The 22,916-nt window shown below is 39.1% G+C and overlaps 1 long non-coding RNA gene across 1 annotated transcript; it reads left to right on the top strand.

Moving 5' to 3' along the window:
- The first annotated feature begins 1,145 nt into the window (after positions 1-1,145).
- Positions 1,146-4,077, top strand: LOC120794413. Its single transcript, XR_005708121.1, has 3 exons — positions 1,146-1,375; positions 2,567-2,641; positions 2,757-4,077. It is a non-coding gene; the product is annotated as an uncharacterized LOC120794413 (long non-coding RNA).
- The last annotated feature ends 18,839 nt before the right edge of the window (positions 4,078-22,916 follow it).

Here is a 22,916-nt window from a genome sequence, read left to right as displayed (position 1 = left end):
AGGCTTGTCCCTGGCCTGACTATTAAAATTGTAATATTATTCAGGGGAGTTCTTAATAAAATTTTATCAGCCTGAAGGTTGACAAATATACCAAGCATATAGAGAAGCATGACATAGTGAAGATTTAAGAAGCCCCTAAATTAGAATTAAGAGATTTTCACATGGCAACAGAGATATGTAATTCAGTACTTAAGAGAAAGTATCCACATTAATTGAAAACACAGCTCTCCTCTCTCTTTGTTCTTCCCATTGTCCAACATCATGTGCGTCATCCATGTTCCCCTGCACAAAGGCAGGACAGTTAGCTTTGTCACGGTCACTGTCCTCATCAAATTCCTCCCATATATGTCCCCTTGTTGTTCACACTCCCCGTTCTCCTCTGACAATGACCGTGAGACACATGAGCCAACCGCAGCCCTGCGGACAGCTCGTATCACCGGGTAATACGTTGCATTGTGTGCATGTGCATGCATGCCTGTGTGTCCATTGATCGACAGTCTCCATGATTTTCTTCCTACTCAGGGCAATGAAATTTCCCAATTGACAGGGTCTGCTGTAAATATCCCATGTCCGATTTTGGCTGATATCTCACAGGCCCAGCTGCTCTGAAAGGAGCACTAATGTCATTGGTTGGGTTAAACCTCAAACAGTGGGGCCACTAATTTCTATTACTCATGCCCAGTGAAAATGGCAAAGAGAAAGAGGAGCTAATTTTCAAGCAGAAACCACACCAGCTGAAAACTGAATCCAAGACGGAAGTGGTTTAACACGAAGCACCTCTTACGATGACTAATTGCCAGCTCAAACAAATTTGTCGAATAACAACTACACTAACCACTACACAAAAGGTTGTAATCATATTTCTTTGCTTTAGACATGTAAGTAGTGCATATCGGCATTGTTTGTATCTGAAAGTTGTCAAAAGCATCGGGTTATAGTTGTCAATCGTCGTTCCTCAAACAAAGTAAATGCTAGAAATGCTTTCCTCGTCCTTAATATGAAGGAGACATTTCAACCTCACACCTGTTTTCAATCAGTTCTGCTAACAGGTTTTTTTCACAGCAGACATTTTGACTTGTCATGGCAGGATAAAGACCGGCGTGATTTAGAGCTTTAATGATGGTTAAGTTCCAGAGAAATGTCCCATTATGCCATGTCAGTGGGCTAACATGAACAATAGCAGGGACTGAAACTGGCACGACAAAACATAATGCAGCCATTAATAACGTATAATTCATTGCACCTGTGCGTTTCCTGCCATGACATGATAGGTCAAATTGTTGTGAGTGAAAAAGGGCCTACTGGGTCCAATCAAGCTTGAATTACCCGGAGCAGCTAGCAGTTTAATGCTACAAGAGGAGATGCAATTTAACAGGTTTGAATACAGTAGTAAAGGATAACAGTTTATTTGAAGAGTTTAGTGTCAAATAATTATCATTTGATCTTTACTTGAGTCATTATTAATATTTTACTCATTATCGGGTCTTATTTTAATATTCAACAATGTTTGTGAGTAGCTTTGCTACATATGGGCCTGCAGACAGCCAGGGCTTAAACTGTGGGAGGACCAACGGGATTAAAACCACCACCACATAAAAATCACCCAGCATTCCCTACAGATATAAATCATGTCCAAACTTTAGGTCTTGCCCATTTATTGTATATCTACAGGGCAATTGTTCAATAATTATTCTTTAATAATAAAAGTTAGTACTGTTAGCTTATTTTCCATAGATGTGACAATTGAAGTTCAATTAGATTCAAGATGTAAGCTAACTTTTAAGACATACATTGCTGTAGCTTGATAATATCAACAAAACGATAGCGTTGCTATAGCTTATCTGCTTCCAAAGAAGAGAAGTTTCTTGCTTCGCTACAGTTTCAAAGCAGCTCCTCAACTTTGAAGGTAATGGTAATACTATGGGTTTAGGCTAAGGAGGGTTGCCCAGTGGCTAGCATAGCTATTAATAGAAGCAAACTTTGATTTTGAAAATACTGGATGCACCAGGACTGTCAAAGTTTAGTGTTAGCTACATGTTTCTGCTTGGCTTGGCTCCAAATTTAGTTTAAAACAGAGAGAATTTACTCATAGGAAATAGGAAATTTGCCATTCTCACTGTGGACATTTTGAGTGATAGCCTTAATAATGATGGTGTTCTGTGTTCAGGTGTGGTTCCAGGACCCTGGTATTGTTCTCACTGGCATAGCTTACTGGCACACCTGGTAGTGATTGGAACCATTATTAATGTCATCGGTTATACCTGTGCTTTTCCTGCTTCGTCAAGTCCAAGCGCTTCGTGAAAAAAGATCCCGTGATTCAAATATGATATCAGTATTTCTGTATCAAAGCTACAAGTCGGATTTTAAAGTTTCTCTCCTGCTATCAAATGACAGTATGTGTCAGGTGTTGCTGGTGGTGACGAAATGGGTCAGTGCCTCAGTGCTAATTAGCAATATGCGGCTAGTGAAGTGGAAAGCACGCTGAGTACCTAATCAAGTCCCTGTGTTCTCACGGTGGTACCCAAGAGCCACCATGATAATGACAGATCTTATCTCATATCAACAGGAACCAACTGACGCTGTATGAGACCTTGCCGATATCATTTGTTGTTGGATTAAAAGCATCCAAGCTCAGCTGAAGGTGGGACAGTACTTTTCCTGTTTTAGCTTTTTTTTCTTATTATCTGTTGCATATGCTCAATTTAGAGCCATCTACATCAGCAATGATTTTTTTTTTTTCTTTCATGGCTTTGAAGTGTATGCTGACGCTGTCTGTCGTCACACGTCTTGATGACTTCTCATCTGCTAACCAGCCTCCATTATGCATCTCCAGTTGTTAAAGAAGCAGAATGCTGTCAATTTGCACTCAAAATGCTGGGCATGTTTTTTATGGGCCTTGTCTGGCGCATTTTTAGTTCATTTAACCACTGGTAGCACAGTATTAAATGTCTGAAAATGCTCTTATACCGTTTTTTCCAAACAACAATTGTTTACATCCTTGTGTTTTCTGTTATACTGAATGCCCTCTGGCATTGCTATATAATGTTTTTTGTAGTGTCACAGCCACAAATGAGCCTGTAAGCAAAGGTTGAGATAATCCTCTTAATCTGGAGACATAATGACTTGTAAAAGCAGTGGCAGTGACGGGGATATTGTGCTGTTACCTTGGTGTAGCATAAAGGCTTATTTGCAGGTTGGTGTGTGTGTGTGTGTGTGTTTGTGTGTGTGTCCACTTGTGGAAGAAAGTCAATCTAATAACAGATAGCAGCCTTCAGTAATGTGAGTGTTTCAACACATGGTGGGGGGAAAAAAAGCGTAGAGGGAGGATGGAGGAAGCGGAGGACGAATAGATGAGATCTACAGAAAGATCTGATACGATACTATCTGCAGCACTGCCGTCACCCATTCACGCTTGGTAACAATGAGGAGCTTTGTGCCGAAGATAAAAACCATAAAACCACCCACTGCACACACACAAATGCATAAACTCAGATGGTCAGTGGGTCAGTGGAGCTGGTGACTGTTTATCAGGAGGTGAGAAGAACGAAGTGGAGGAAGTGGGAGCAGTTGTGCTTAAAATGTGGGGTCTTTGCATGTGTGTGTGAGCTATTCATGGTCAGCAATGGACAAAGTGTATATAGATTTTCTATTCATTTTTGAGTCAGAAAATAAATCGCAGGAATTACACTTAATTGTGTCAACAACAGGAACGACTAAATTGTAATTTGTAAGAAACAGTTGCAGGAGAACAGTACTTTTGTGTTGTAAAACACGGATATAAGATTTGAGAAAGGAGCTTTTATAAAATGCTACTTTCCACATCAAACAGCGTGAGAAGAATAAAAATGTGATGGGAATGAAATTACTACTTAATTAGCATGTCTACATTCACAAAATCATCTGAGTTACACTAAATAGACAGATTAAGGTAATATTTCAAATAAAGAGCTTATAATGTATATGTTTATATGAGGCACAAGAAATGTATGTGTTTTCACATTTTTTTTTTAAGGATTTAAGGTGCCTACAGGTTAATAGGAAATAAAGCTTTGATATAAAACTAGAAGCACTTTTACTTGTTGTCTCCAACGTCATTAAGCGTCACCCCTTTTTTTTTTTTTTTTTTTAAACAAATTTTATTCTTAGCCCACGGCTAACTGTGCTCACCTGTGACCTTTTTTTTGGTGTGTGGGCAGATTCATAACACAGGAGACCAGACTAAACTGTATCCTCTACATAAGATTAGTAATTAGAAAGATGGACGAGTAGGGCTATAAATAGCGCCATTTTGATTACCAACCTATCCTTAGTTGATAATTACCCGCCGCAGTCAAATTGCAGAGTTATGAACAGGATGTTCTAATGGGAATTGGCTGTTGTTGTTTGCTCCATCTCCATGAGGTTGACCGGAATGTAAATTTATTAAAGATCCTGTCTATTGTGGCTTTCATGAAAGCGCATTAAAAGATGATTCAGGGGTGAAGGAGACATTTAGTGTGTATTTGTTAGTGTGTGTGTATACTAACACATAACATACATATACCACTAAGTATACTTTCCCCAAATAAGTATACTTGTGTTAATATGTTGCATAAACTGTTGGGATAATTGCAAGCAGACTACATTAATATGTGTTCGGACTAATTTCGCCAACTTTTTAGTTCATAAAACTGCACTTTAATGTATATACATGGTCATGTGTCATTTTGTGTCAAGTGCTGCATTGTAGTTTTATTTTGTGTGTAACCTTTCTTACTTATACTCATACCTGAACTTAAAGCAAACTTGCAAAACAGCAAAAGTATTCTGTTGCAGTGTTACTTTCTACATAAAGTAAACTTACAGGTACAGTATAATAGCAATAATAATGACAATAACTTTATTTATATAGCACTTTCAAAAGTTACAAGGTGTTTTACAGTAAAAACAGAACACATTTACAAAAGCGAAGGGAATAAAACAAACCAAGAGCAATAACACTAATCACATTATAAAACACAAAAGGAGTAAAATGAACTAAAATGCCATAAAGTTAAATCATCGAGAAGCAATTTTAAACAAGTGAGTTTTTAATAGTGATTTAAAAGATGAGACAGAGTTCGCTGCCCTGATCTTCTCAGGCAGGAGCCCTGACTGCAAAGGATCTATCACCTTTGCTTATCAATCTAAATCTGGAAAAACCAGAAGCAATGCTTCCGATCATCTGAGGGAACAGGAAGGGACAAAGGGCAGTAACAAATCTGGTAGATAGCTTGGGGAAAGGCCTCTCAGGGCTTTGTAAGTAATCAGTAAAATCTTAATTGATTCTAAAAGCAACAGGTAGCCAGTTAAGAGAAGCCAGGAATGTGGTCGTGTTTGCAGTCCCGGGTTAAAATTCTGGCAGCAGAGTTTTGGATGAGAGCAGGGAATGCAGTTGTACAATTGACTGCAGTTTCCTGTTTCGTCTAATCCTTGAAAGACTTCGAGATTATGAAAACAAGATTGAACCATTGAGTATATGTTTATCTGGGGTGAGGTTATGATCAAAGATTTCTGCAATGCTGAGTTATGGAATGAGAGAGTGACCAAAACTGTTCAAAATTTAGTTGTTTGCACTATCTTGATCTATAACCAAAATCTCTCTTATCAGTGTTTAGCTGCAGGAAATTTTGTGATTAACACTTACGGATATCATGTAGACAGTTTAACAGGTCAGCAGTGTTCTGTAAGGTGTTTTCATGGTCACAGTTTAAATAAATCTGAGTATCGTCTGCATAACAATGGAAACTGATACTATGTCTGTGTATGAGTTTGCATAGAGGGAGCATGTAAACTGGACCAAACGTCGAACCTTGAGGCACCCCCGCTTGAAAACCTGTTGAATACAAAAACGTCTGTCTTTAAGGTAAGACCTGTTCTCAAGACGGTCCAAGAAATCATAATAAGTGGTATCAAATGCTGCACGTAGGTCCAGGAGAATGAGAAAGAATTTAAGGCCAGCATCAGCTGACAGCAATAAGTCATTTATGACATTAAGAAGAGCAGTATCTGAACCATGTTTTTTTTCTAAAACCAGATTGGAATTTTCTCAAAAAATTATTTTAATGAATAAAAGCACACAGTTGATCTGCTACGATCTTTCTAAAACCTTGGCTTAAAATGGGAGCTTAGAAATAGGTATAAAATTTGTTAAGATCAGAAGAATCAAGAGATGGCTATTTTAAAAATTAGTTGAACAAGAGCAGTTTCAGGAACAGAACCTATCAACAGACAGCAGTTTAAACTTTGCAGAATAGAGGGAGAAACTGTTTAAAACATAAAATAAATCTTACAGGGAGAGTATCCAAAAGTGAGGTTCAGGGTTTAATTTTCATTATCAAATCAGATAGTAGAGATGGAGAAATGGGATTGTATGAACAGAGGGAAACTGCACAAGGCTTCTCAACTGAAATTGGAGAATCAGGGGAGAGATGCAGCATCTAATAGCTGAGACCTTCTGGGAAAACAAGGAAAGAAATTTGTTGCATTTCTCAGGAGAGGCATCTAATATCTGCCCCCAGGGACGCTCAATGACACTGCTCACAATGTTGAAAAACATTCTAGGGCTGGACTTACTGTTTTCAATTAGAGAAGCAAAGTAAACAGGTCTAAAATTTTTAACCTCTTCATTTAAAGAGTTAAGAAGAGACCTAGGGTGTTCCTGGTGAACTGTGAGTTTTGCTGATTTCCAAAAACACTCACATTTTGTGGCATTTATGTTTCAGCGCCCGAGTAATTTCATTAAGCAATGGAATCAAGAGGCAGCTAAAATTTCTGGTCTTGAAAGAAACATTTTCATTTAAGATGGAGGAACACTAAAAATGAAAATTATCCGACCGCTCCCTGGCAGAATGATGCGATCCACAGAACAGAGACAGTAAACTCGATATGAAACTCACACCAAAAAAGTGAAAAACATTAATGTACTCTGATTAAACCCCTTGCCTATCGTGGCTTTGTTGCTTTAAGAGAAAAGGTTTTAGAAGAAGATTAAGGAGTGAAGAGTACATTTAGCAGGGATGCATCTGTGTTAGTGTGTGTACACTGAATATCTGCATGCATGGGTCCATGTAGTTTATCTATTGGTCACGCAAAGATCACCGTCTTTCTCTTTTCCATTCCCCTGCTCAGTTGGGAACGAGCCAGCACACAGTTTTTTCTGAACAAGCAAGTGGCCATCATGACATAAAAAACATTTGCACCTACAGTGGTGCTTGTACGTGGCTCTGGGCCTTCCAAGAGAATGCCTGTCAGAGGGACAGTGGCAGCGCTGCTGAGATGGGCCTTGGCAGGTTGACTGTTTCCTTGAGGTTCAAGCTGTCAAGCCCATCTGGCTGTGACCGGTTCCAAATCATGCCCTGTCAGCCTCCGTTATGATGCCAACCACCCAAATCCTCGTCAACACTTCCAGGTTGTAACCTCTCTACTTTTCCCCATCTTGTCCCTCTCAGTTCATACAATCGTCTCCTGCTCCTTTTTAATTGTATAACACAAATGTTGTGACTGGGCTCATGTTTAAAAATAACAAGGTTCTTAAAAATGTTCACTTGTTTAAAAGAGTAAATTGATTTTATAAATAAATTTACATATTATTTAACATGTTAAAGGTTAAGTCCACCCAATGTTTTAAATACACATTCTAATCGTTTTCACATTACATAATCATTTGATTCATTAATACGAAAATATTCATAAGTGCAGGTATAAATCTGATTACTTACTTATGCCAACAACAACAACAAATAAAGAAATCTAGGATCAAGGATTCAGTATTTCACCACCAGACATTTCTGGCAGTATTAAGAAGATACTTTGAAATGTCAGTTAGACTTTTTCAGATTGGAAAATTAAATTTACAGAAAATCAAACTGAAAAAATGAGATATGAAAAATAATATTTAAAATATATTTTAAAATTCTGCCTACAGCCAGATACCTAGCCACATAGACAGGGTAATTTCAATGCTTTGAGCACCACAAATGAAATTCCACTTCTAATTTATCGGGGTCAAGGCAAAAATCTTCTTTAGAAACATACCTTATCTCAAACCTTGATTGGAGTCCAACCACAGTTGGACTCCAATCAAGGTTTACACACATCTCAAAGATGATCAGGAGGAATGGAAGGAACCTGAGCTAAATTTCAAGTAACATAACAAAGGGTCTGAATACATATGTCAATGTGAGATTTCAGTTTATCCTTTTTAATAAATTTGCAAAAAATTCTAAAATTCTGTTTTCACTTTGTCATTATGGGGTATTGTGTGTAGATTGATGAGAGAAAAAATTAATTCAAATGATTTTAGCATAAGGCTGCAATGTAACACAATGTGAAAGTGCAACGTGTTATGTCAACACAGGACCATGTTAAAGTATTAATCCACATTTACATAATAACACAAAATAATCTCTCAAGATGTTAGGTGCCACCTACAAATTCCCAAACTTCAATCGTAAATCAAAGGAAAAGAGCATCACAGTACAGCCCACACTGTTTAACAAGTGTAAAATGCAGTAGTACAAAGGCACTAAAGATGGAGAAAACAGTCTGTGTATTACCTCTTTAAACTTTGTCTGAACCTCCTCTTGTCACCCACTCACGCTCACGGGGGAACAATGGGTTTTATTAAGTTCCCCTCCTTCCATTTTTAAGGTCGAGATTCTACCTCCGCAATCACATCAGTTACTCAAACTGTAAGGCTTCACTTGCAAGAGACAAGTTACTGAAAAAATAATTCAAACTGGAAGGGGGATGCGAAGAAAACCTCCGAGGCTTATAAAAAAAGACTCTCCACAATTAATAATTAGACATAAATGAAGTTGGCACAGAGAGAAAATTACAACACTCAGCCCAGAAAATATGATCAGACAAAAAAAAAGAAGACGACGGGAATAAATTAAAGGAGACGCGACATTAAATAACTCTGATGCAGATAAGATGAATATTGGCAGAGAGGCTGTTACTGGTCAGTGTGTAGAGTTTTCAGTGTGTTTCTGCGAGGAGACAAAGATAGATGACAACCATGTGTGGGAGTTTGTGGGTGTTGTTACTCAGGAAAAAAAAAATTCAATTAGTTTAAATCTTTATGTAAGTCCACATTTGAAGCTGCCGAGAGCTGCAGTTTCATCACTAGTGTTAGTGGAACGTGTTTCATCAAGGCAACTGCCATATCTATAGCTGATATACTGTATATGTAAGTGCTGTGTATACAAATGCCACCTGTGACAAACATGAAGGCACTGGAAGCTACATGAGTCACTTCTACCACGGCTGCACCTCTCTTCTAACAAATGGCAAATCATGGTCTTGTAAAATTTTAGATTTGATTGATCATCCAATTTACAAAATTGTCTTGTATCAACAAACAACCTCTAAGGGAAGAGAAATTACTACAGCAAGTTTTTCTTTGCAAAGTTGGACAAATTGGATCTCGCCACTCCCTCGTCATGCTTTTCATAAACTGATTTCCCAATTGTCCCAGTCTGAACGTTTAGGATTACAGGAAGATACAGAAACTGTTGATTTGTTGTTTTGGGAGATATTAGAGTCAAGGCGTTATTAAACTTTTGCAGCAAAATGTATTAGATCGGTAATGTTCCAGTAAGATGCAATTTTTTGATTATCTAGGCAAATGCTCACCGCCGAGTTCAGCGGTCAGCATGTCAACACTCCAACACTTTTTCAACAACATTATTAAAGAATTTCTTTTTGTCAACTAGTCCTGTGGAAAAATCAAAGCCAACAATAGATTAGGCCTTAAAGACGGGAGATAAGAGAGGATCCCCCAGAGTCTATACACCGGTGGTTGTGGAGTAAAGCCAGTAGGTGGTTGATGGAAACTCTGTTGAATGGCCATGAATATCCTCGAGGTCATGGTGGGGATGGGGAGGTGGCAGGTAGCACAATAGTAGGTCTTAAAGACAGAATGGCAGAATTGGAATTATATTTAAAGAACAGCATCCAGGGACTGATTGGCTTGTGGAACATGGGCAGAAAGGTCACTGGTTAAATTTTGTGATAGCAGCATTGTGAATGTAGGGACTTTGACAGAGTGTAAAAATGGAAATGATAGAAAAGATTTATTTGTCCAGTTAGCCTCTGTCTTCTGTCAGTTTCGGGAAGGTGAAATAAAATTCTCCAGGAGGACAATGTTAATACGCACTGCAAAATCATTCCTTGTAGTTACACTGCTGGAATTACTATAATCTGTGGAGACAACTATTTTTTCAAGTCTGAATTCTGCAAAAGGTTTTCCTTTCAGTTGGTTGGTTCACGAGGTACGGAGTCTTTCAGGATGGTTCTGTTGCCTTTCTGCCTGTTTGCTTTTAGCTCCTTGTCTTTTTACTCTGGTTTGGATAAATACAGTCGGCCACCACAGTGAAATAGCTCATCCTCATAATAATCCAAAACATAATTTTCCATTGCATTTAGCTTTTTGAGTTTCCTCAGAAGACAGTGTAACAGCAGTCAAAGTCAGCCTCTCACATGTAAATCATGATTATTTGGAAAGCTGTAGGACGCTCATGCTTGTTGCCTCAATATACGCTCTTTTGTGCGGGTCCTTTTTTCCCCAAATCTCATTAATGGAGGTGGTGAGTGCAAAGTTGGCACGGCCCATTGACCCACAATAGCCACATTTATGGGAAATACACCAAGTTGAAATTAAAAGGAATGATCCTTTTAATTGAAAAAAATGTAAAGAAAAATGTACATTTTCTCAGTTGCGTATGCAGTCAGTCTCATAACCGGTTTCCACAACTACATTTTTTTTTTTTTTTACACTTTCGTAAGGTGTAAATGAAATATATTTTAAATTTTTAACTCATCTCCTTTAGCTGACACATGAACTGACCTCCCGCAGTCATAAACTAAACACTTGTACCTTGAAGCAGTGATGTGTGCCCGCCAGTGACCAGCTTAAATAACAAACAGTGAGGAGCGAGGGCCAAAAAAAGTAGTATAAAGCCCCCCCCAATGGAGCTCTGAGGCACATTACATTGACTACACACAAAAAAAAAGAGGCAGGGCAGGCTCACAATTCTGATGTCGGTAGGATGTGGGGGATGATTCAACAGAACAAAAAATTTAGTGTTTAGTTTGTTTTGTTTGATACTCCACAAATAGAAGTTAATTCGGTTCAATATACTTGTCCTGTAATGTATAGCAGGTTTTTATAGTGGACTAGAGGAGTATGATACAAAAGGACATTTAGCATGGATGTCGTTCCTTGTCTCTATAGGACAAAAAAAAGGAACAGCTACACTGGGTTACAGGGATGACATTTTTAAATGTATGAATCCACAGGACCTTTTAGAGACCCCTGCCAAGTTATTGCTACCTCTCCCTTTGTCTAAAAGGTCAGCCCTCTTTGGACAGTGCTATTCAGAGTGGACTAAAAATTCGACATACTTATCATAAGTGTTCTGTGCCCGAGCCATAAGGCAATTATGGACTTGTTCTGCTGCCTTCCCTTGATTAAAGCTTTGCTTATTGTTCCATTATGCGTCATCTTGTGGACTTGCAAAATGAGAATTAGTGGATTTAGATGAAGCTCAAGCAAAATAAAAAAACGCATTATGCACACTCACACAGACATAGTACCCCTGAAGTCGGTTCATCTCTGTTACTCGCTTGTCACTCACTCTGTTACACACACATACACACGCTCACTGTGACTCATGTAATACTCCAAATTTTAAACAAACTTGAACAGACAGACTTGGATAAAAAGAAGCTGGGGATGTGTGAGAGCAGTCTGCTGCAGGCAGACACACACATTCATAAAAATGCAGCATGTCGCTCCACACACACCCTGGCCACACAGGGGTCAGATTGCGTGTGAGTAAGTGGCCTTCGTCACTTGGATGCTGCTGCTTGTGGGGTTTTCTGTCTTTTTTTTCTATTTTAGACTTTTAGCACAGTGACTGAATAAGCTTCATTATCTAAATCAAAAACATTATAAACAGCACATACAAGGAATATCAGAGTCACAGCACCCTGGTAAAAAAGGTTATCTACTCTATTAGATTTCCTAATTTGACATAGTTACTGTAGTGACTTTTCTCTTAAAAAAACAAAAATCCAAGCTACTTAGGGGGTGAGACTGTTTATTCTGACACACGATCATGTGCTTAAAATATCCTTTGAATGAGTCAATTTTAATGAACCATTCCTTCAAAGCAAGGAGGTTGGTTCACATCAGTCCACTTGTACTTCCAGTAAAAGAGCTGTATGGCCTTCTTATACAGAGCAACATTAGCATTCATTTGGAGTTGTGTTTCTGGCCACCTGAAGAATGTAAGTGCAGTATTTTTTTTCTCCTTTTTTTAGCTTTTTTTTGGTCTCCACCAACTCCTGTGTACAGTGGTTTTATCAGAGCTCTTTCACTGAAAACGGCTTCTGCAGCTGAAAACAACACTGAGAGAAAGTAAAGCTGCAGGTCAAAAACCAAAATAATGAGCTGAAACATGTGAAAAAGGTCCATAAGGTGAGGGGAACTACAGAGATGGGCGATATTTCTCTGTGGGTTTGTCACTACAAGTGACTCCTTTCACATGAAACGTAGGCATGTGATGCATTATCAATATTGAAATATTAATTAAAGCTGCTTTAGGTAAAGACAAGTCAATATTATGCATCTATTTATTTATGCAGTAGACTAAATCACTTTGGCAAAATGCAACACCCTCTGTCCAATCTGGGTAAGGAAAAACTCAAAAAAACAAAACCAAAGACTGTGTACGTTAAATGAGAGAGAAACTTAAGGAGAGACCTGAGTACTTTCCACGTCTTCCAATTTGTATAAGTTGTAATTGTAACAATCCAAAATTAAACTACACACACAATACACATTGGTTTCAACAGTAGCTGTTCAGCATGAGTTGTCTGACGATAAATGCGCATTTCCTACATGTGTGTAGGAAGAGACACGAATACATTCGGGCATTCACGTAAACACAACCTGTGTCAGATACACAGAAAATGTTACGTTTCCCTTACTTTACAAAAAACCAAAACAAAAAACGTTAAATGACCTGTTAAAGAGAGAACACTTGTACTGCAGGAACATGTCCATTGGCGACATTGTAAACACGATGCAACTTTGGTTTTCTACTTTGATAGTACAAGCACTAATTCTACCCTTCTGAATTCATCCCTAACAACATGAGTGAATTCAGTAAATGCAAAATAAAAACATTACATTGTAATCTGGTGTAATGAATTCAAACAGTGCAGGCGGGGAAACACAATCCCTATAATAAACATAAGGCATGTGGCTGAATAGAGTGTCTCTATCCTTCTCAACATCTAGAACTGAGGTGCCCTGGAGCAGTAAAACTCTAAACCTGTAGGCCAATAGCAGAGGACTGTGTGAATGGGATGCAAGTAGCTTCTAGCACAGAAATACTTTAAGATAAATAATATTCAGATCAGAAAGCAGAGAAACATACAGTTCATTATAATTTAAAACAATAAATTAACACTATGGTAAGACTTTATTCTGAGCTCCTTGAGCTTGAAAAGACAAGGCTGATTATATTATACAGTGCATGTCGGTGAAGAAAACAAAAGAGCTGTAGAGGTGTATGAGTAAAAGGGTTTCTTTAGTCAGGAAAAAGTGAGATGATTTATTTCATGTTGAAGAGGTCTTTTGTAGCACATATTTTAGCAAACATAATAAGGACAGAAGATCAATAAGATTAAAAAAAGTTTGCTTGCAGGCCAAGGACGTGTTTGCTGGCAAAGATGAGAAAAACTGAAGAGCCCCAGAACACTCCACATCCAATATCGGCTTTTGTCTCTTACAGAGCCTCTCAAAAAAAAGCTCTATGTCTCAACTGACTTTTACAATGTCAAAACATTATGAAGTGCATCATCCCACGACAAACTGCCTATATCTGCAAATTTGGTCCACCCTCAACTACAGGAAGGTGAGCCGATAGGTCTGTTAGTACAGATCAAACCTCTTGAAAACACAGTGGCTGAAAAACAGAGTGAAGGCAGGTTGTCATTACTCATAATAATCTGATGAAGCAAGAGAGGGTGATGGGCTGCAGGTCGGAGGATGAGTCACTCTCTCAGAGAGCAGTCTATTACAGACAGGGGGAGTAGCTCCACTTGTATCCAGCTTTCTAAATTCACACTGTTACTAAAACGCACAACACATACAGTATTCATTAAAAAAATGGAAAATCATAATAGAGCACAAAGAGGTGACTTCTAAACAAGCCCCTACTCCTCTTTAAAGCTCTGAACAATAACATGATAATGTCTAATGACTTGTTTTTATCGTGGTTCAGTACATAGGATGAAAAGGGCTGTGCATACGGCAGTGTAGATAGCACTGTAACAAACAGAGCAACACGACACTGTGGAACACTAACATTTACTTAAGTGGTACCAAATCTAATGATGTGTCACTGTGGGTAGCTGAGGGGCTCTGCTGAATAGTTAAAGCCATAACTACTATTCTAGACCAAAGCCTGTGCAATACAATAATTAAAAAAAAAAAAAAGTAGACCATTTTGTAAAAGGGCCCATTACACCAATAATTCCACCTTCTCCATTAAAGGATCATGTGTTACTGTGGTTTAAATTCTTTTCCTTAAATTCGCTGTAACCTCAGGCTCACCTTTCCCATTGCTGGTTTTCTAAAATATGCCTCCATCCATTTACCAGCTATTTCTTTATTCAGAATCAAGTGAGGCTGCAGCTTCACCCAGTATGCACTAGGTGCAAGGCATAGAAGCACCCTGAACTGGTCACTACGCCATTGTAATACCCATAAATATACGGCATATAAGTCCAGCTTGAAAACAGCTTAAAATATTTAAACAGAATATGATTGGAAGTGCTATCGTTAGTGTGGAAACTGACCTCTTTATCTCCTATAGTGTTTAGCAACCAGCAAGCCAAAATGGCTTTTGCCAAGTGAGGCACAACTGGTCAACAGGTCTTCCACATTTAACGCCAATATCCACGGTCTTAATCGCCCTCCAAGATGACACGTGCTATGTGCACATTTGCTCGAACAGAACTAATCTGTATGATGTGCTGCCTGACCAGATGACATTAAGTGTTTATAATTGTCCCCAACTGCAACACTGGAAGGCGAAGTTGAAAGCTGCCGTCACAGTGAGGGGGGAAGACGTGATGTCATTTAACAGTTGGGATAATGGCACACATTTTCAGGGCACTCTCCTGGGAGATATTCATGGTGTTGGTCTACAAAGAGATTGCTTTCTAAAGAGATTTCAATGTACAGGAAGTGATGGGGAACGAACACAACATCGGACATGAACAGCAACGTCTAGTGTCAAAGTCTGATGTTTTGTTGACCCATCCAACCAGCAAAACTACCTTCCTATGTGGACTTTCTAGCTCTGTAACAATGTCTCACTATTTCCTCCATTACTTCCAATGGACAAGAGTCATAATAACTTGAATATAAACATAATGCATGTTTGGGGTGAAAAAACTGATGTTGTTGTTTTTCTTGGGAAAACTGTCTCCACCTGGTTGCAGGACGGATTGCAGGTCTCGTGCAGAAAGACACCTCAGAATTGGCCCAAGTATGCTGGTCCAAATCCAGCAGCCCGGTGCTAGCGCAAATGCTGATAACTGGATAACTCATGTACAGTACACCAGAGCCTGCTCAGAGTTGGCTCACAGAACACAGCTGAGTTGACCAACACTAAGCCATGGTGTTCTGATAGCTGTAACAGTATAGGGAATGTCATTTAAAAATGAGATTTAGTGTAACCCACAAAACAGAAATGGAGAGGATTTCAAATGGAATGAAAGTGTTTGCATGAGAATAAATGTGCATACTTTATGTGGGTACACATTTAATCACTTTAATATGTGAAAGTGACTAGATTTTTTTACCTCGTGTATGTTCTTATGTTAGGATTAAAAGGCTAATTAAGCCCACTAATTATACAAAAATACATGTATGTATATGTAGACCAAGTCCACATCTGCATACTATATGTGTTTGTATTAGTGATGTATCGGTCTATATCCATTTACTTTAACTTCACCTCAGAAGCATGTCTAGTGGTATTTATTGGGCTTAGTAACAGACTGTAGTTCTCACTCTGACACAACATCACCTTAGATTCAGCTTTATTTAGTCCTCATCGGTCCCCACTATGTCTTGATTATCCTGTGCACTGTGGAGAGATGTTTAGTGGTTAGTTACGATGTGGTTTATTGTACAGGTCATCTTCAATTACAAGGTGTGAAGTGTGTGAAATCAGTCTGTCAGCAATAAGCTACATGTCTACAGCATCACCATCGCTGCTTCTGTTTTTCTCAATTAAAAAGCAGCCAGTTGCTGCTGTTAATTCCTCTACAGTATGAACAGCTTTCTCTGAGAGACATGACCAATCTCAGTAAACATGACACCATTATTGGTTTTGGTTAGAGGTCGTTATTTATGCTAATTTAATCATTTTGAATGTTGCTTTTCTTATTGACAGTCACAGCTCTGTCAACGACACAGCGCAAACTTTAATGTCAGGTCCTTTTGGTTAATGGTGTCTCTGGAAAGGACCTAGAGATAGAATGCGCTAAAAATGACGGGGGAAATGTAAACCTGATAGTGGCAAAACTAAGTGGTTTTGAACTCCAAAGGGTATTGATATTCTCCATAACCTTTTTAATCAGACTGGACTTCTAACCCTCCCTGCTGAAAAAATCAGCATAGACCAGCTTAAGATGGTTGCTGGTTTTAGCTGGTCTTAGCTGGTTTTAGGCGGGCTTAGTTAGTTTACCACGCTTGGATTAGATGGTCAGGCTGGTCTTGCTGGTTTGGTAGTACAGTTGGCCAACTTTGTATGTCTGGTCACCCAGTCAGGCTAAGCTGTTTTTTTTCAGCAGTGCTGTCAAACACTTAAGACTTAAAACTCAGGACTTAAATCTCCTAATGTTGATATAGCTAACATGTTAGCAAAAAGTTGTCTATATATTGACACATCCAGCAGACATCCAGGTATCATTTATTTGGAGTCACATTTCTGTCCACCTAAAGAATTTAAGTCCAATTTTTACTCTGCTTTTTGTTCTGTTTTGGTCTCAACCAACTCTCGAGAAAAATATCTGGCTCTTTAGCGGCTAAATGCTCCTCTAGCTAGTTGCTAAATATGTCTCTCTGCCATTTGGTGCTGGCCAGGTAGCGAACAGTGGGTTAATCATAATTTTTTACACTGAAGATAGCTGCCTGCTGGGTTTGGAAACCATGTTGATGAGAGCATTGAAACTACTGAACCAAAACATTGCGGGTAAGAACAATTAGCAAAACAAAACAAAAACAAAACAATTAGCTAAAAGACACTAAAATGCACAGTAGACCTGGGGGGAAGTGCAGAATAAGCGACCCCTGTCACTTTACACATACTCATATGATCAGTTGATATGAAAATAGTGGTTAGTGATGCTTTAAGATACATTTTGGAATCATGTCCAAAATAATAACAAATAAAGAAATCTCAAATTACTGTATCTGATATAATGGTGCAGCCATAAAAAACATGTTGTCTTGGGTTTGAAATTTAACTCAATATTTTGTAAGTATCTTATTGTTTCAATAAAGGAACTAATTGGAACTAACAGATGCACATTGTAAAAAAAAAAAAAAAATTCACAAAGTTCCTTGAGGATGATTTGAGAGCATAATTATAAGGTTAAGGATTAACATGTTTATTAATTTTCTCTCTCTTTTTTTTTAAATCAGTCTTGTCTCTCATTCTGCCCTGTTTTCCAAGCTTCCTCCCTATGTTTCTCAGAAAAATAGTTGCATCTTGGCAGTAGTGTATGCATCCTTTGTCAATATCCAGTGTCTCTGTAGGTTTGTGGTGGGTACACATTCACAAATGGAGTCTCGCTGCAGTCAGTGATATATAAATAGATTTCCTACTTGCTGAAATAGTAACAGGCAAATATAGATGGAGTGGGTTGTCTTGGAGATAGAGATTGAGCTGTTTTTTATAAAAAGACACAGTCCAGCCTGCTTACATAACAGGTTGTTTTTTCATCTACAAAGACACATAGCATTTCTTGACTCATTTTTCAAAGTAATATGGTATCAGTCATGCCCAATGAAGGTTTGGTATTTATAGGAAGAAACAGTTATTTGAGGAAATTAGCCCACTGGTAAGCTGACAATGAGATAACACAGGCATTAGGGTGCTCTTAAGGATCAATCATGTGTTTTAGAAAAAGAACACTAAAGTTAAAATGAGCTGTCATTGTTTGATTTTTCATGATTCATAGATATAACAACCTTCAGCAACCTAACAGCAACTGCTAGTGTTTCATCTGAGCCTCCTTCAGTACTCCGCAACAGAGCTATTGCAGACACAAGGGGATAAAAGGAGGCAGGGCATCCTTAACATTTCTAAAGTGACTTTTTTTTTTAACCATGTTTTTGTAAATATGTAATACAGAAATTAGTCACTAGTTGGCGTCAGCGTCCAGTTTTTAATTTTGTGGCTGTTGATCATTGCATAGAAACTTGTGCTTCTCCAGTCATTTCTTTGCAGAATGATCCCATTGCATGTGGTTGACTTCTAGAAATCAACATCAGATAAGATTCACGAGGTATTATACAGCAAAATGTTTTACTGAGCAGTGTAAACAAGCAACATGCCAGCCTTTCTACAATATAGTTATTTTAATAGCAGCATGCAAGTTTTATTTTACTGTTACAATGAACTGCAAAACTCATTTACTGATGTACAGTGATAGAATTTTTCATTTTTTCTGAAAATCTGCTTGAGTGTGTCCACACAATCTAACAACAACTTTCACAGGGTTATCATTTCAATTGTCAACAGAGGGCAATTGGACTGCTATATGTTGCATTCTTAACAGTTTGACTCGGGTAGTGTTTTGCCTCACTTCTGTCACACTGTCCCATGGATGCTAATTGCCATAGTTAGAAGTCAGCCATACTGTTTGTTAACAAGTTAGGCGTATCAACTTAAAAGGTGATAATACAGTATATAAGTGTCGTGTTTTCAGCTCGTTTCTGCTGCCCTCAAGTGGCCAACAAAATCCATTACTGCAACGCTCCACAATATCATGCAATGCAATTCGATCCAATATGGCAGCACCACATGAGCCTCAAGGGCCCTACACGTGCACACATTGGTGCTGTTAGTTCTATACTTTTAAGTGTGCTTCTCCTTCACTTACAAAAGCAGTGACACTAATAATTTATAATCCATTAGAAATGACACGTCAGTGAAATACATTTATATGCAGTCACTGCTGAGTGCCAAAAGTAGACTGCAAGCTATAATAGAAGATCCTTATTTATCATTTAGGAAACATGAAATGTAGGGTAGATATCTTTGCAGGGGGTTTTCTCTTCTCTATGCAGTACTGTATTTCAGTATATTACACAGTGTCTACCACAGTGTCTACCCCTAGCATGTACTTCCACATTCAGGGCACATGGTGGCAGCAATGCTCCACTAAGACAATGGTGTTCATCAATGTTGGTGGCTACTAAACCCACATTTAGCCCATATCAGAGCTTCCAGCTACTCACAGAAGCACAGTTGCTTAATGTGCCGCAGGGGCACAAGACTAGACTATGGCAGCTCTCTTCCCTTTTTCCCATGTTTCGGGTGGAAACTCTTGACTACTTGTCTACACAGAAAACTCTAGTTTGCTTCTAAACCCATTTCTTATTCTGTCATTTAGTAAATCTGTCTCTCAGTGAAGGTGTGGTTGTTAATCAAAGGTAGTTTTTCCTGATCTGTTGCTACTGACAGCTACGTTAACCACAAATTAAGCACCCTCATCATAAATCTTTCTTTGGTGAACCACCCTAATTGGTGTTTATTTAGATACCCATAATCCAATCCTTTTTTTTGTTTTTTCGTTTTTTTATAACATGTTGCTACAGTGCAGTGTGGCTGCTGGGAGAATAAATGGTAAGATATCATCATTCAGTTGTTGTTGACTATCTTTTTTTTTTTTTTTTTTTTTTTTTAGCCAAACCAAACTCTTTTTTAAAATTTTCCTGCTGTCATCCCAATCTGGAATTTGCAAAGTAAAACTGCAGTTGGGAGCTACGTGCTTTGCTTAAGGGCTAAAACTGTACTGTAGCTATTGCAATGCACTGCACTGGCCAGTTAAAAATGTGCAAGGACATATTCCTTGTATATTCCTTTGGTAATGTGATATGATTGCTGCTGTGATGACTTTCCAGAGTTGTAAAATCCAGTCTGAGAGTATTATAAACTGCTGGCGGTGTTGTAGAGTCCGTTAAGCCTTCAGTCACATGGATCTAGTGCTCAGACTGGATTTCCTGAATGATATTCCATGTTTCTCCAATACCCAAAGCAACACATCCTCACCAATACAGACAGGGCTTTTTTCTGTCTATAGGCGTACAAAGGTCTCGCACTGTGGGTTTGGCGCTGGTCAGCGCAGTTTTTACCACTCCTTAATGTCTCTGTGCGAAGTGGTGCCACCTTAGCTACAATGCTAATTGTTACTGGCAGTAGATCGCTACATTACAGAGACTCCAACTAAGTTTTTGTAATCTCGGAGCTGCATCTGCATGCTGTTATTTCACCAAGCGTACATCTTTTTTGTATGGTCTAGATATGAGACCAACTCGATATTGTACAGTTCTGGAAATTCAGAAAACACAAGCAATTAGTTTTTAATCCATCTATCAGTTCCAGCAGACACAACCGCTGAGTGGTTGCAACACACGGCAAATACAATAATGGCGAGGACACACACCCAAGCCCAGGTTGCTGTGCGGACCACGCTGAGTGCTTAAAGCCACATTATTCTCCCTTTGGCAACTGAGCAAATATACTGAGGCACTGGAGGCTAGGTGATTTGCTGAAGGGCTAAACAGTAGTCGTTGAAAAAAGGGAGAGCACTGGTCATTCATGTCTTCCAGTCAGGTTTTCCCACTTAGACTGTATCCAGACAACAGCAGTGCATGAAAAGGGTTGCATAGAAGAAAAGCTGAACCAGGCTCAACTTTTGCTGCAGCGCAGTACTACATCATCCAGCAAGGCACCGTGTTGGCCAATCAGAAATGTACAGACACACACTCCTGGTGGATTATTTTGTGACATGAACATAGCGTTTCTACTGTTTACCTGGCACCGAAGTAATGAAATCCTGTCTCAAAGCATTCAAAACTCCTGTGCTGTGTTTAAGCATCTTCTAAGGCTTCAGATGGGTGGATTTATCACTGAAACTTTACTTCTTGGATCATAATTCGTAGTCTCATCGGTCCGCAAATCAACACACCCCTACCAGCACAGCTTGTGTTTCTTTAACGCAGGGCTGTTTTCTGTCTGAATACGTTTGTAGTCTGGTGGATCTGAACCAACATGTCTTTGACCACTTAGAAAAGTACTATCTAAAGTTTTAGATTGCCCATGGACGGTCTCTCACAATATGAAAACCGGTGAGACTGGAAACTGCGTGGCTAGAACTGGGAAGTTTTTTTAAAGTTTAATTATCTCACTACTTTTCTATATTTATTACTCATCTTCTCTCTAGATTTTTCCCTCTTCTGTCCTTTCTGGCCTGTTCGTGTTGCCTCTCTGCTCTTTGCAATTTTACTCCTTTTTTTTTTTTTTTTTTTAATCTAATCTCCAATTATTTCTTCTCTTCCCTCCTCTCCTCTCCTCTCCTGGGGGTATCTCGTCCTCTTTTTATCCATCCAGAACGTTCCCTGGCCTTTGCCCAGTACCCTGCAGCTGGTCCCCATTGAGCCTCCCTGGGACTTTAACCCCCTCATCCCCCTTCTTGTCTTCCTCGCCATTAGCTTACACTCTAAAAAGTTAAAGGTGAGAAGGGGATTCAACTTACTTTTTTGACTCTTTAGATTGCAACCAAATCCCAAAACTTTTTTCTAAAGAACCCCCCCCCCATTGCCGTCATGAACCCTCAAGATGAGCCCATGAACATTTTAAATGGGGCTACTTTTTGCCTTCACGTCGAAAGGAAAGATCCCATTAAGTACCTCCATACTGTCCATTAGAAGGTTTTGAGCGTATCTTTCAAAGGTACATTGGTCAGAAGAGAAATCACGAAAACAGTGTGTCATTTTCCAACGCTCTTTTTTCAAGCATGGAACCCCAGCTGGACCCCATGTTTTTAGAGTGCAGGATGAAAAAGAAGCTAAAGAGTCGGAGGGGGGGGAGGTGGAAAGATGTTTCCGATTGAAGAATGTAAGTAATTAACCCCTCTTCCTCTCAAAACAAAAACACTATCCTGGAGCATGTGTCGGCGGGACTGATCTGGGTGTGTGTGCATGTGTAACTGTATGCGTGTGTGAATAGTAGCATGCGTTGGCAGACGCATGCATACATTCACTGCCATATATGGAGAAGCTTTTGTCCCAATTTGAATCCATTTTGAATACACATTACATATGACAAGCAATTGTACTAAAGCCCCAATTCAAACGACTAACCCCTCCGTCACACACGCACACATACACACAGCCATTCTTAGAGCTCCCACACCACAACAGACTGCGACACCTCCTAATTGGGATGGATGGATTTCATTATGTGGCATCAAGAGTGAGTGAGAACAGAGATGGAGGGAGGGCAGGGGAAAAAAAGCACAATGTGCTACAATAACAATCATTACAGAGAGTTGCAGTCCTCAGCTCCCTGCTCACTTCACACACAAACATTAACCAAGTCATTGTATGACGTACACATGTTTACAACATGGCCTTTAGTTGCCGAGCTCTGCCTCTGTCTCATTTTATCTCACATTCAAACATGGGCCCCCAGGGGTGGACCGATGACTTAACAGTAACCAACTCCCTCTTTGAAACCCTCCTGTCCTTCTCCTATCACCCATACAGTCGTCCAGTCCCATGTCACCTCGCTAAT

This window comes from Xiphias gladius, chromosome 9 (assembly GCF_016859285.1).
Source record: "Xiphias gladius isolate SHS-SW01 ecotype Sanya breed wild chromosome 9, ASM1685928v1, whole genome shotgun sequence".
NCBI lineage: Eukaryota > Metazoa > Chordata > Actinopteri > Istiophoriformes > Xiphiidae > Xiphias > Xiphias gladius.
Note: the sequence above shows the minus strand (reverse complement) of the source record. Positions and strands in the feature narration are given on the sequence as shown.